The sequence below is a fragment of the Misgurnus anguillicaudatus genome, chromosome 3 (genome assembly GCF_027580225.2).
Source record: "Misgurnus anguillicaudatus chromosome 3, ASM2758022v2, whole genome shotgun sequence".
Taxonomy (NCBI): domain Eukaryota; kingdom Metazoa; phylum Chordata; class Actinopteri; order Cypriniformes; family Cobitidae; genus Misgurnus; species Misgurnus anguillicaudatus.
The window spans coordinates 4,310,995-4,324,188 of NC_073339.2; the positions used below are offsets into that span (position 1 = coordinate 4,310,995).

At 36.4% G+C, this 13,194-nt stretch overlaps 1 long non-coding RNA gene across 1 annotated transcript; it reads left to right on the forward strand.

The window, feature by feature from the left end:
- The first annotated feature begins 993 nt into the window (after window positions 1-993).
- Window positions 994-12,719, forward strand: LOC141357134 (uncharacterized). The gene is made up of 3 exons (XR_012363619.1): window positions 994-4,230; window positions 4,339-4,443; window positions 10,404-12,719. It is a non-coding gene; the product is annotated as an uncharacterized lncRNA (long non-coding RNA).
- Window positions 12,720-13,194: the final 475 nt, after the last annotated feature.

The following is a 13,194-nucleotide window of genomic DNA, read 5'->3' on the forward strand; positions in this document are numbered from 1 at the left end:
CGATACGTCGTCGGTCAAAGAGTGTGGCTTTCTACCCAGAATATTCCGATGCGTTCCGTCTCGAATAAACTTGCTCCCAAATTTATTGGCCCGTTTTCTGTTACCAAGATCATTAATCCGGTAACAGTGCGTCTTAGCCTTCCTCCTGCGTACAGGAGGGTTCACCCCGTCTTTCATGTCTCCAAAATTAAACCGGTGATTTCTTCCCGTCTTAATCCGCATACCCCGGTTCCCCCTCCGCCTCGTATCGTTAATGGGGAGACCACTTATTCGGTAAACCGTATTCTGGACTCCAGACGGAGGGGACGCGGATTTCAGTACTTGGTGGATTGGGAAGGTTACGGTCCGGAGGAGAGAAGGTGGGTTCCTGCTCGGGACATACTGGATCACCGCCTTATTGATGAGTTCAATCAACAGGTAAAGCAGGCTGGGAACGCCGAGGGGCGTTCCTAGGGGGGAGGGTACTGTCACGGTAGGAAAATCCATTGTTTTCCTCCGTGTCATGTTTGTGTGTGTGTGTGTGTGTGTGTGTTGTTCACTTACCCTGCCATGTGCTCGTTAGAGCGATCCCTTTCACCTGTGTGTTGATTGTCTCTCTCCAGCTGTTCATCATTACATCATCTCCATAAAAACTCACCTGACTTTCTGTTCCCTGCCAGATTCTATTGTTTGCTCAGTCTCCGTGTTGCTTGGTTGTTCCCTGTGCTTTGGATTACGTGTTTCAGTTGGATGTGTATTGTCGTCGTCGTCTTCGTGTGGATGTTCCGTGTCAGCCTGGATTTCACCACTGTTCACCACTCCACCAACGTCGCACTCAAAACACCAACTTCCACCGTAGTCATCGTCACCATTGCCAACAACAACACCGGACTGGATTACTTCCGCATTTGACTTTGAATACTCTCTCTTTGTTTATATTTAATAAACATTGTTTCATTTTTACACCTGCGTTTGCTTCCGTCTTTACAAGTCATTACAAGACTAAAATAAATATAAGAGCTGTCCAAACTGAAAACAACATGCACTGACATATCTTAAAATACATCAGTGCCCTTTGTTTTTCCTTAAAATGCACGCCAGTATGTTTTTAGTAAGGCATGTTTATTCAAACTAGTTATATTTCATAATTAAACTAAGGCCTTGTCCTGTCTTAAGCTAATCCCAGTCTGGGAAACCACCCAAAAGTGTGTAACAGAAGCTACATAGCTCACAAATAGTTCATAAATCTATTGCAATTAATTACATAACTATGTTAAAAAATATTTTTAAAAAATATAAAAACGTTTAAGCAATGTATCTCACCTCAGTATAATAAAAAAATGAAATAAATATAAATAAATATAAATATATACATAAATACGCTTTAAAATCACATGATTTTTTTATTTAGCCTAGTCAAGGTCCCCCGCAGTACTGCGACGGCCCACTGGGGGGCAGCGGCCCACAGTTTGGGAAGCACTGTTTAAGGCAAAGAATTTATCAATTTATTGTAGAATTGTCCATTTTGGGCATTTCTCAAAGTTAATCAATTAAATAAAATAACGAACAAAATGATAAGCATTTTATATATATAAGAGCAAATGAGTTCATATGGCCATTGATAGCATTATATTTATTTTATTTTCATTTATATTACTGTTTAAGGAAGGTTTTCTTGTTTTATTATTTTTAATATTATGGTTTAATATTGTCTGCCCCGTATCCAAAGCTCAAATGTGATAATATTTTATATATATTTTTAAAATACTTTTGTTACACGACTAGTATTCTGGTATTAGGTAACATCACGTGATTAATTCAAACCGATGAGACGACAGCTTTGGACGAGAGTCTGTATAGCTAATGAGCTTGCTTCCGGTTCTCACTGGTTTTACCTTCACTGAGCGAGCGCCACTTTCTCAGCTATCTCTTGAGGTAGGTCAAATTTCCTCATAAAAGTCTTAAAATTTCACAGACAGACGGTGGATTAATCAATTTGATGATTTTAAATATGTCGATTGTTAATTTAGATGAGTGTAATATTACTTACGTTTAAACAATAAAAAAATATAACGGATTATCTTCTGCTATCATTGTTTTCTGAGGTAAATTATGCGTTGGAAAAAAACAAACGGATAGTTCAAATAATTGTAGCCTAAGAAATTGTGGCTAAAGCCCATTTTTATTGTTTATATGATTTTAGTTTGATATATTGTTAATGTGAACCGTTAAACGGACGGACCGACCGAACAATTTCAGTGAGGGAAAGGTAACCGTTAACTTAAGTGGTTGTCAGACACTCAGGCGTCTGCCTGTTTTTGGTAACAAAAATCAGCTTAACCGAGGTTATATGGATGGTAGGAACAACCACTTAAGTTGTGGACTAACATATGCAATTATATATAATAAATGCAGGGTGTCGTCTATAGGGAATGTTAATGTACGTCACCGCAGTGTTGCATTATGGGACGTGGGCGCCATGTTTAGAGGCACCGACGACCGCTATGCCATTTAATTCTGGGCATGTTAAGCTAAAACTAGGTAAATTTGAAGAAAAACGGAAGATATCGAGAAGTTGAAAGAACAAGAGAAGGGACCCTATCGGGAGAAACTAAATGCTACTGCCAAAAAAACTTTATTTGGACAAATAAACAACATAGATCCATATGATTTAGCAGCCCAAGACTGGATTACGGACCTCCGCTTACATATCTGGTCAATTACCTTGTTTTTGCAGGACTTTATTTACACTTTGCAGGAGTTTAAGAGCTATAAATCCCTTCAAGCTTATAGTAAGGTGACACTTCTTCTTTTGAAGTCTTAGGGTTGGCAAACCAGCTATTTACTGACAATGTGTTAATACCTACGTACCTTAATGATTCTATAAAATAATTTCTCCGTTGTATTCTGTGCGATGAATCAACACATGTTCAAAAGATGGCACTTCTGTTTTGGCCAAGTTATTAAAACAAACAAAATGCTAAATATTCAGCTAACGTTGTTATTTAAAGAGTCACAAGCAGTGGGTTTGAGCAGTTGCATTTAATAAAAAATATGTGTTACAATCGTCAAAATTGTCTAAATATTTATTTTTATAACTCATGTGTTTAGGGTGATCAGAAATTAATGAATGAATCAATCAATAACTTACATTTGCAAGTTAGTTTGACAGTGTTAGCATAAAAACAAGACAATTTAAGTGGTTCTGCTTTTATTAATCACAAATTACTGAATGACTGAAAATGCAGCGAACACACTCGCTGATGCAGGGATTTTTTGTTGAAAAGTAAACGTTTTTCTCCTGATTACAGCATGCAAACCACGCGATCCGGCGTCTTTTCGTCAGCTCCTGCACCGGCTTCCTTTGTTTTTTCCACGAATAAAAGCTGGAAAAACGTATTCCGTTGTTCAGTTTCCTCCCTGAACGATCGCGTGACTTGCTTGATCGAGCAGTACTGACCAAACATATCGAAGTTGATTAAAATCTCGACAGAAATAACAAAAACAACCTCCAATACATTAACTCAAATACAGCGGGATAGGACGCGTGCCTGCAAAGATGGCGGATTACACATAATCCAACACAGCGTGACGTCAACTCCACATTCCCTATTGAAGAATAACATAACGTTACGTTACTCGAAGCTACAGTGACATCTGCAGGCGAGGCTTTACTTAAATGCCTTGTTTGTTCATGAGTTTTTGACGTGTTTCATATTTTATCATAGTTTTTTACGTTCATTTTGAAGTTATGGTAACTTAACTTATTTGTTTAAGATACGTTTGGTAGGCGCGAACCCGGGAGGTCGCGCCCAGCTTGAGCTTCCGCATTATTAACACTATTAGCTTCACTGTTATTTGCGATAGACGAAAAATGTTTGAATAAAGAGCCTAGGTAGGGGAAAGTACACAAAATACATGCGTTTTTTTCTAGTGTAACGTTTATTAATATGTTGGAGACAATTCCTCAAAATATACTTTATAAAATATACTATTGTAAAAAGAATATGGTTGGTATATCAACCCTTATGATTTGATAATAATGTATGTTTTTTTTTCTCTTTCCCCTGTACTTTTGTTACATCATTTTTTTGCTGTCTAGACATTTTTGTGGTAAGTCATTTATATAACAATCTCTGTTGCAACATAATACTTTTTTTCTGAACAGTTAACCTTGCACATGATATTTAAGTAGTAATGTTTAATTTTTCTTTCTTTTGCTCTTTTGAAAACTTTAACTGCTTTAGCTAAGTAAGTATTATTTTTGAATGTCAAATTCTTACTAAATGTACAAGCTGTGACATATTTTATTTAGATATTTAGTGACCATTTCTTTTTCTTCTGTTTGATTTTCTCTAGACCTCAGCCAAATTCCTGGTTTTGCTGTGCAACAGCACCTATTTAATAAAATTTTTTATAGCGAACCCAAAGGCTCTTTTCAGAGCCATCCACATTGCGTCACTGGTAAGTCATTTTCAATTACTTTTGAATCAGTAATTGCCTAATGACATTATAACATTGTTTTTCTGTTAATGTAACAGATATTGTTTACCAATGTTTATTGTTGTTTGTCAGTTTTGGCCATTTCAGCATGTTTGAAATAGGGGTGTAACGGTTCAAATTACTCACGTTTCGGTGCGTATCACGGCTTAGGGTCACAGTTTCAGTACACATTGGTCACAACAGGCTGCTTTACAAAAATAAAAACCTAAGCCGTTTTTAACCTCTGCCAAAATCAACATTTTCACTTAAGAGCACTTGTATTATTATACTATATACCAGCTTTACTGTGCAATTCAATATGAACATAAAATAGCTTAGAACACTGGGTTACTTTTTATATTCTATGCCGCTATCTTCAAGTTTTTTTTTGCAAGAAGATAGGTTTGTTAAAATTCAAACACAGAAGGCAATTTGTGCTGTTTCTGTCTCACCTGCGATCGTGTGCTATCAACAAAACCCTGGTGATGACGTGTAAAGCGACTCGTCATATTAGATGTATTGCCTTAGGCATACAGCACTTCCGAATTTGACAGTTTTGTCCACATTTTCTTGAGCATCGCTGCTGCAGTAGACTTAAATGCAGCTGGGCATCACTCTGTTAGCGTCTTTTCTCCTTCGTTTGCTGTGCTAAACGGTCTGTGAAACACACAAACACGCGAGGATGAACTGTGAGGTTGACAACAAATTTGCATACTTCGAGTTGATTGGACAGGTACTCTCACCTTAACACATGCAGAGATTATTCAGAACCATACATTAGCTTTTTTATGCATCGTTTTTTCACCAAACTATAATAGAAATGTGTGGTCGAATTAAACACGGTGCACGTGCGTCCCAAACTGTGGGCGGAAAACAGGACGATTCGATTCTTTACCGAGAACCGTTACACTCCTAGTTTGAAAGTAAAACTGACTTTATTGAAGATGTACTCCACCTTCAGAAATAAAAATGATAGATTTTTTTACTTAGCCCCATCTAAGTCATCTAGGGTGTTTATGCCTTTTTTTCATCAGCTGAACACAATCAGAGTTCTAATTATTAATATCCTGGCTCCTTTTTGCTTTGTAATAAGTTTGATCATGGACCAAACATTTACGATCTCAAAAAGGTCCATCCATCCATCATTAAAGTAATCCATATACAACCCAGTGGTTTAATAAATGTATTTAGAAGCAAAGTATAAGGTTTATAAGAAAAAGTTTAGTTCTGAGCACTTTTAGTGATTAGTTACATATACGTAATTTTATAAAGTAAAATCTTATTGGTTCTTGTGTTTCATCATGAGTTGTGACAAAACTGACAGTCGTTAGACACTAAATGTTTTATTGTCTGTTTATTTAAGGTATGTTTTGTAACTAAAAGGTCAAAATATGAATTGTTTTTTTATTAACCCACTGGATACATTAAATTTTGATTACTTTAATAATGGATGGATGCAGTTTTTGGAGCTTCTAAACATTTGGTCTCTGATCAGAGCCATTACAAAGCAAGGAACAGCCAGGGTATTATTTAATATTAAGGGTGTCACGATTTCGATTTTAAATCGAAATCGATCGAAATTAAGTCACAGCTCCGAACTTCGAAATAAAAAATGGGATCGTCGATTCTGCCACGCCCCCATTTCACGTCTGGTCGGCTTGGCAAGCGAGGAAAAAAACTCTCAGAGATGCCTTTAAAAACATCTGTCCAGCAGAAAGCGATCATATTTTAAACACGAGGGAAGTAAGTTATTGCTACAACTCCTTGAAATGCATATCATAAACAGGATTACGTGATCTGACTTTGGACAGAGCGCAGCTCTCTGCACGTGCGCGATAGTGAGGGAGGCGCAAAGATGCAGCGGGTTATATTTTAAACAAAAGGATAGTTTGCCTCAGCTTGCATGAAACGCATAAAACTGAACAAATACACTACTTTGGTTTATGTTCAGACTTCGGACAGATGTGAGAGCGCATGCACACGTGAGACAGAGAGAAGCGCAGCTGATTATGATGCTGGATTTATTTCAGATGCTATTAGTCCAAGACACGCGCATTAAGTCCATGTGCATTAAATCCATATTAGAGATGCGCGGATTATTTCATCCACAACCGCATCACAAAACTCATCATCCGTCCACCATCCATCCGCACCGTTTCTGACCAGTTTTTTAAAACCGCACCCACCCGCCATCCGCTGACTGGGCGATGCAAGACGCTGCTGATGACAGCCGCGAGACTAGAAAGCTCTAGAATATCAGCAGTGAACTCCGTTTCCGATCGGCGCACATGGGACAAAAATAAATAAATAAATAGCCTAAATTAAACGCACAAATTACATAGCCTGCACTGGTGTCATCCTGATTTACCACTTTGTAAAACTTATTCCAGGCAACCCTTTTCTGACATTCTATTTCCTTTGTTTTTAATTCTCATTTTTTGAGTTTGCCACGTTCCTCCTTCGCTGGCGTTGATAAGAGCTGTGTCAAAATGCATCCTCAACGAATGGATCCTTAACAGCCGAGGATATCCCAAACAATTAAAAGCTTTATTCAATAAAAGTGTGTATTTCTTAGAAAACTTTTTCTTGTCACTGTTTTAGTATTATAAGTTATGTTTTGTGTTAATATTATTCTATGTTGCGTATATTTCTAGGTTGATTATTTGATATGCTGTTGAATAGATTAATCTACATCAATGTGTCATATGTTCTAAAATAAATTAATATTTTTCTGATTACATATTTATTTTAATAAGTCAGAAATGTCTCCGCTGTTTTCTGCTGACAGGCGCGGTGGGCGCTACTGGGGGCGTGTGCAGCAGGTGACGCAAATTGTGGGTTCTCCGAAGGCTAGACCGTCTCATTTCAGTTCTCTTCTTGAACTTCTGTGGCTGCCACTATGAAAGGCAGAGAGGTCGCATGCTTAGAAGGACACAGCTAATAACAAGCAGTAGACCGAATTTAATAATTAAAAAAAATTTGTCACGTCATCCGCCCGATCTGTGTGTGCAAGAAGCAATCCTCTCTCTACAAGCTCGTGCGTTAAGTGAAGCCCATAAACCCCCATGCGAGTTGTGCAATGTGCATGTTAATGTTAAAGTATTATAATAATAATAATAATAAATAATGGCATATAATTTTTGTCTAAATTATATGCCATATAAAAAATATGTAAAAATCGAGAATCGGATCGAATCGTGTCCTTAGAATCGAAAATGTAATCGAATCGAGGATTTGGAGAATCGTGACACCCCTATTTAATATAGGTCTGGTTGTATTCAACTGAACAAAGAAAGACAAACATCTTGGATGACAAGGGGGTGAGTTAAAAAAAAAATTTAATTCTGAAGATGGCATTTTACAGTTTAGGTTCTATTGTGTTGCCTGATGCGATAATTTATTAAATTAACAATCTTTACATTAATACCACAGGAAAGGGAACATTTTGAACAGGAATATCATATAATTACTTGTTTATTCTGAAGCATATGTGACTAACTAGATCATTTTGGGTACGACTAAATAAGATCAAGACTTAATTTTTACCAATTATTATAGGACAGCAGAAACACTGAAGTTTGAATGACATAATACTGCACATTGTGGACCTTTGTATTTAGAAACTATTTAGACCCCCTACACAGTTCAATTTTGTTAGGTCTCAATCTGATACTACAATAATCCCCCCCCCTCTTATTATTAATCTGCACTCAGTACCCCATTATGAGAAACTGAAAACAGGATTTTGGAAATGTCTAAATGCAGGGTTTCCGCGGAGTCATAAAAAGTCATAAAACGTCTTAAATTTAATTATGAAAATTTTAGGCCATAAAAAGTCATAAAAACATCCGGATTTTCCATACAAGGTCATAAATTACATTTAGCCACGTCTTAAATTTATATACTCGTTCATTCATCGTTGCCTTTCCCCACAAAAATGCGCTGGCGGTGGCATTCACTCGTTTTGCCTGTTGTAGTTCTGTCTGAGGAATCTGGGTGGGATAAACACAGCGTTCCAGGACTACAAGGTGCATGCGGCAGTGCAGCAAACAGACTTTTCGGAAGTACTTCAGAAACCCGCGGTCCCGTGCGAACTCCAAACTCTCGAGGAAGTACTTTAGAAACCCGCTGTCTCGCACGAACTCTCGAGGGTCAGCTTAGTTTAACTGAAATCTCCGGGTCTATCACAATGGGAAAGTGTAAATTTAACGAGCTATGGCTTTAAAGACGCTGCGTTTAGTAGTTGGCTCAAGCCCGTAGCAAACAATCGGTATCAAGCCTATTGCACACTGTGTAAGAAGGCGCTGGAGCTGTTTAGTTTAGGCATAAAAGCCTTACAATCGCATGCAAAGTCAGAAAAGCATAAAGTTTCTGTAAAAGGTCTTCAGCGGGTGCAGGCGATCAGTCAGTTTTGTTCGGCTCCGTCACTACCCGGTCCAAGTACAGCACTGGATTCCATTTGTCTCCGTTTGTCTTCGTCTCGGCAAATCGGGGTCAAGGATGGCCCAGCTCCTTTCAAAATCAAACGCCCTCAGACGGGCAACCAAAGAAAAATTGGCTAAGCTGAAAAAGGTTGAGGAGGAGATAACCATTAAAGGGGACGAACTGAGAAAAATGTAGACAAGCACTGACTGACTTGTTACTTTAAAATAATTTTTAATTTACAATTGTTAAGTGTTGTTCCTGTGTTCTTGATGCTTAAGAAAAGGGAGCCTTCAATTTGTTATTCTTAAGAAAGTGGAACCTTTACTAATAAAACTTGTTACTAATTTCAATGAAAGTAAAAAAAAATAAAATAAAGACTTTTGAAAGGAATTTTTATGTTATTTTTCGTTATTCGTGTAGGTCATAAATTTAAATCATAATGGTCATAAAAAGGTCTTAAAAAGTCTTAAATTTGACTGACTGAACCCTGCAGAAACCCTGTAAATGTATTTAAAAGAAGAAAAAAAAACTGAAATTATTCAGACACTTTACTTGGTAGTTAGTTGAAGCACTTTTTGCAGCAAGTACAGCCTCGAGTCTTTTTGGGAATGACGCAACAAGCTTTGCACATCTGGATTGAAGGAATTTCTGCCATTCTTCCTTTTAAATCCTTTCAAGCTCAGTGAGTTTGGATGTGAACTGTCGGCTGACAGCCGTTTTCAGGTCTCTCCAGAGATGCTTGGTGAGGTTGAAGTCAGGGCATTGGTTGGTCCACTTCTCACATAGTTGTCCCTAAACCACTACTGTGTTGTCCTTGTTCTTTGCTTAGGGTCATTTTCATAAGGTTTTAGTGAGGATATCTCAGTGGACTCGAGTCAAGGTGTAGAAAATCTCGGCATTGATCAACACAAATAAATGGCACCTAAACAAAATTTCTAGTGTTATCGCAAAGGGTCTGAATACTTAAGTAAATGTGAAATTATTTTTTTTCATTTAAAACATTTTACAGAAATGTCTTAAATTCTGTTTTCACTTTGTCATTATGGGGTACTAGATGTTGATTAATGAGAATGATTTAAAAAAAAAATTTTTTTTTGAGTCAGAACATTTTAATTAGGCATTGAAAAGCTGCATCTGACATGGGACTTTTATTAACACACCCCCAGGTTCACAGACAAGGTTTAGTAAAACACATCTTAAGATATGCCAGTGCCATTGATTTGTCTTATGATACACACCAGTAATGTCTTCTTCAAAGGAGTGCTTTTTAAAGATGCTTAATAGGCTTGTCTGTGAAACCAGTCCACAGTGTTTAATATTGTGACAACTGCATTATCTTTGGAAAGTAATATAAGTTTAAATTCTTGAGGTATATATAAATTATTAAAAGGATTAATGCAAACATAACAAATTTGCAAATAAAGTAAAGGGGTTTAAGTACTTTCTAAATACACTGTAAATGTGGTCATGCCTACTTTGAACTAATTTGTCGTTTTTGTTGATTTTGTTTTTCCTAGATTGGACATCTAATTCATCTTTGTAAGTAACAGTTACATATTTCACATTTAAAGCATTAGTTCATCTTATGTTTATCAGCTTACCCCCAGGCCGTCCAAGATGTAGGTGAATTTGTAATTTTAAATTCTTGAGGTATATATAAATTATAAAAAGGATTAATGCAAACATAACAAATTTGCAAATAAAGTAAAGGGGTTTAAGTACTTTCTAAATACACTGTAAATGTGGTCATGCCTACTTTGAACTAATTTGTCGTTTTTGTTGATTTTGTTTTTCCTAGATTGGACATCTAATTCATCTTTGTAAGTAACAGTTACATATTTCACATTTAAAGCAATAATTCATCTTATGTTTATCAGCTTACCCCCAGGCCATCCAAGATGTAGGTGAATTTGTTTCTTCAGTAAAACACAAATATAGATTTTTAACTCCCAACTGTTTCAGTCTGTCAGATGTATAATGCATGTGGGTGGTAACAAAACTTAGAGGAATGTACAGACAAATCCAAATTAAACTCTGCGGCTCATGACGACAACTCAATGTCCTAAGATACGAAACGATCGGTTTGTGCAAGAAACCGAAAAGTATTTATATAATTTTTTTACCTTCAATACAGCACTATGCCTAAAGGAGTACGTGTGTACACATCTTCTTCTTGGTGTTTAAGGGTGGGTTGCAAACCAACTTCATAAGAGCATACCGCCACCTACTATATCGGTGCCCCGTATAGTGCTTATGCACCCTCATGCAGTGCACCCGATACAATAGGTGGCAGTATGCACCTATGAAGTTGGTTTTGCAACCTGTTGGTTCAGTTTTATCTCTTAGGACATTGATGTGTCGTCACGAGCCGCAGAGTTATTTTTCTCTATCAAATTTTAATACCATCCACATGCATATTCACTGAGAGACTGAAGGGTTGGAGTTAAAAATCTACATTTGTGTTTTACTGAAGAAACAAAGTCACCTACAATTCGGATGGCCTGATGGTAAGCTGATAAACATAAAAATTTAATTTTTAGACAAACTATTGCTTTAACAATGGGGGAGAGATGACTGGGATTTTATTAAAATAATTTTCCTAAGGCTGAATAATATTACTCAACATAAAATTTGTACAGATTAAAAAATTACTACATATCACATACCTGGCTGTCAGAATATTGCGCATTACATGCCCAAAACATAAGATCATACATCGTCCTGCTGTCTAGTCAATCTGAACACAACAAACCCATGTGTAGTCACATCCTTGTTTCTGCCAAAATGGCAAAGCCAATATGGTTTAAAGGTAGCATCTTGTAACTGCAATGCACAATTGATTTTCACTGCCTGGTTACTTTATGACCCCATGAAGGAACATACACTATTAAATTTAATCAGCAGTTTGCATGGAAAATGAAAAATATTATATGATTTTAAAAGAAGAAATCAGAGTCAGGTTGTGTCATACACTTAACACTGTACAGAGCATCAGCTTTTGACTGCCCCACCCTTAACAGAATGGACATACAGACTGGACCTATATTCTGTGTAACCAAGATAATTCAGCCTTTTCAAAAACTGATATTAGAGTGTAGTTTTAATATGATCTTAATACTTTGAGTTTAAACAAAAATTTTAACTTATTTTTGTCCTGCAATATGTTTTGTACAATTAAGTATGTACTGTTAATCATTCTGTAATATGCGTGCTATTTTGACTTTAGAATGTAACTAACTTGTTTTTTTTCTCTTTGTGTTGTGTTTGTTTGTCATGTCCTGTCCTGACCTTTATATACATTTTCTTTCAAACTTTTATCTTGCTAAAATCATTGCTTCTCTTCTATTCTGTACTTTTACTTCACAAACACCTGGCTGCGCATTTCAAAACGTTGCTGCTTTGCTTGCTTGCTTCCTCTTCAAACGCATCCAAACCGCATTTAAACACTGCAAAACATGCCATGCATACCCAAGCAGCTTGCCTCCTAAAAACTGCCAGGAAACCAAAAAAATCACCGATTCAACTAAAAAAACAAAGCCTACAATTTCTACCCAAAAAAACCGACCCAATTTTTTACCCCACCCAACCAATCTGTTGCCCTAACCCCCATACACCGACTTTCCCCAAAACAGAACGTCCCTTTAACTTTTTGCTTTGACAGAAAAAGTGAGAACAGAACTACCTACAGCTCCAGTGTGCCCTGCTGCCTTGAGTGTCTTCACAAAGCAACGTTGATTAGAGGACTGCGTTGGGAAATCAACACCATCAACACACACAATAATTTACTATAGTTTTAAAATTACATAATTTCCTATAGTCTTTTAGACTGCTTATAATAGGTAATACACATTACAGTACTTTTAAAAGTCATTAATATATCAGTAAAAAAAAATTGTTTTTGAAGTTCATCTTTGAAACGTATTACATTTATATCTGAGTCTTTTCACATTTGCTTATACTCTACTAATTAATTGCATTAGTAATATTGCCTTTGGTTATCATTTCTGTACAATATTGGGGTTAACAGTTCAACAGTTCCATTGCTATATTATTGTGTGTTAGTATATCTAATTTCATTACTGTTATAACTGTGAAATTTTAGTACAGTACTTTAATATATAAGTAAAATATTCTAAGATTGACTGTTGTTGTAACTGATAATTGAATAGACTACATTTAAAGGTCATTAAAATATTTTGGTTTGACAAATTCCTCTTTGAATCTTACCACATTGTAACATTTACCTTTATTAATTGGTTGCATTTCTGATATTGCTTTTGGTTAACATTTTTGTACAATATTGGGGTT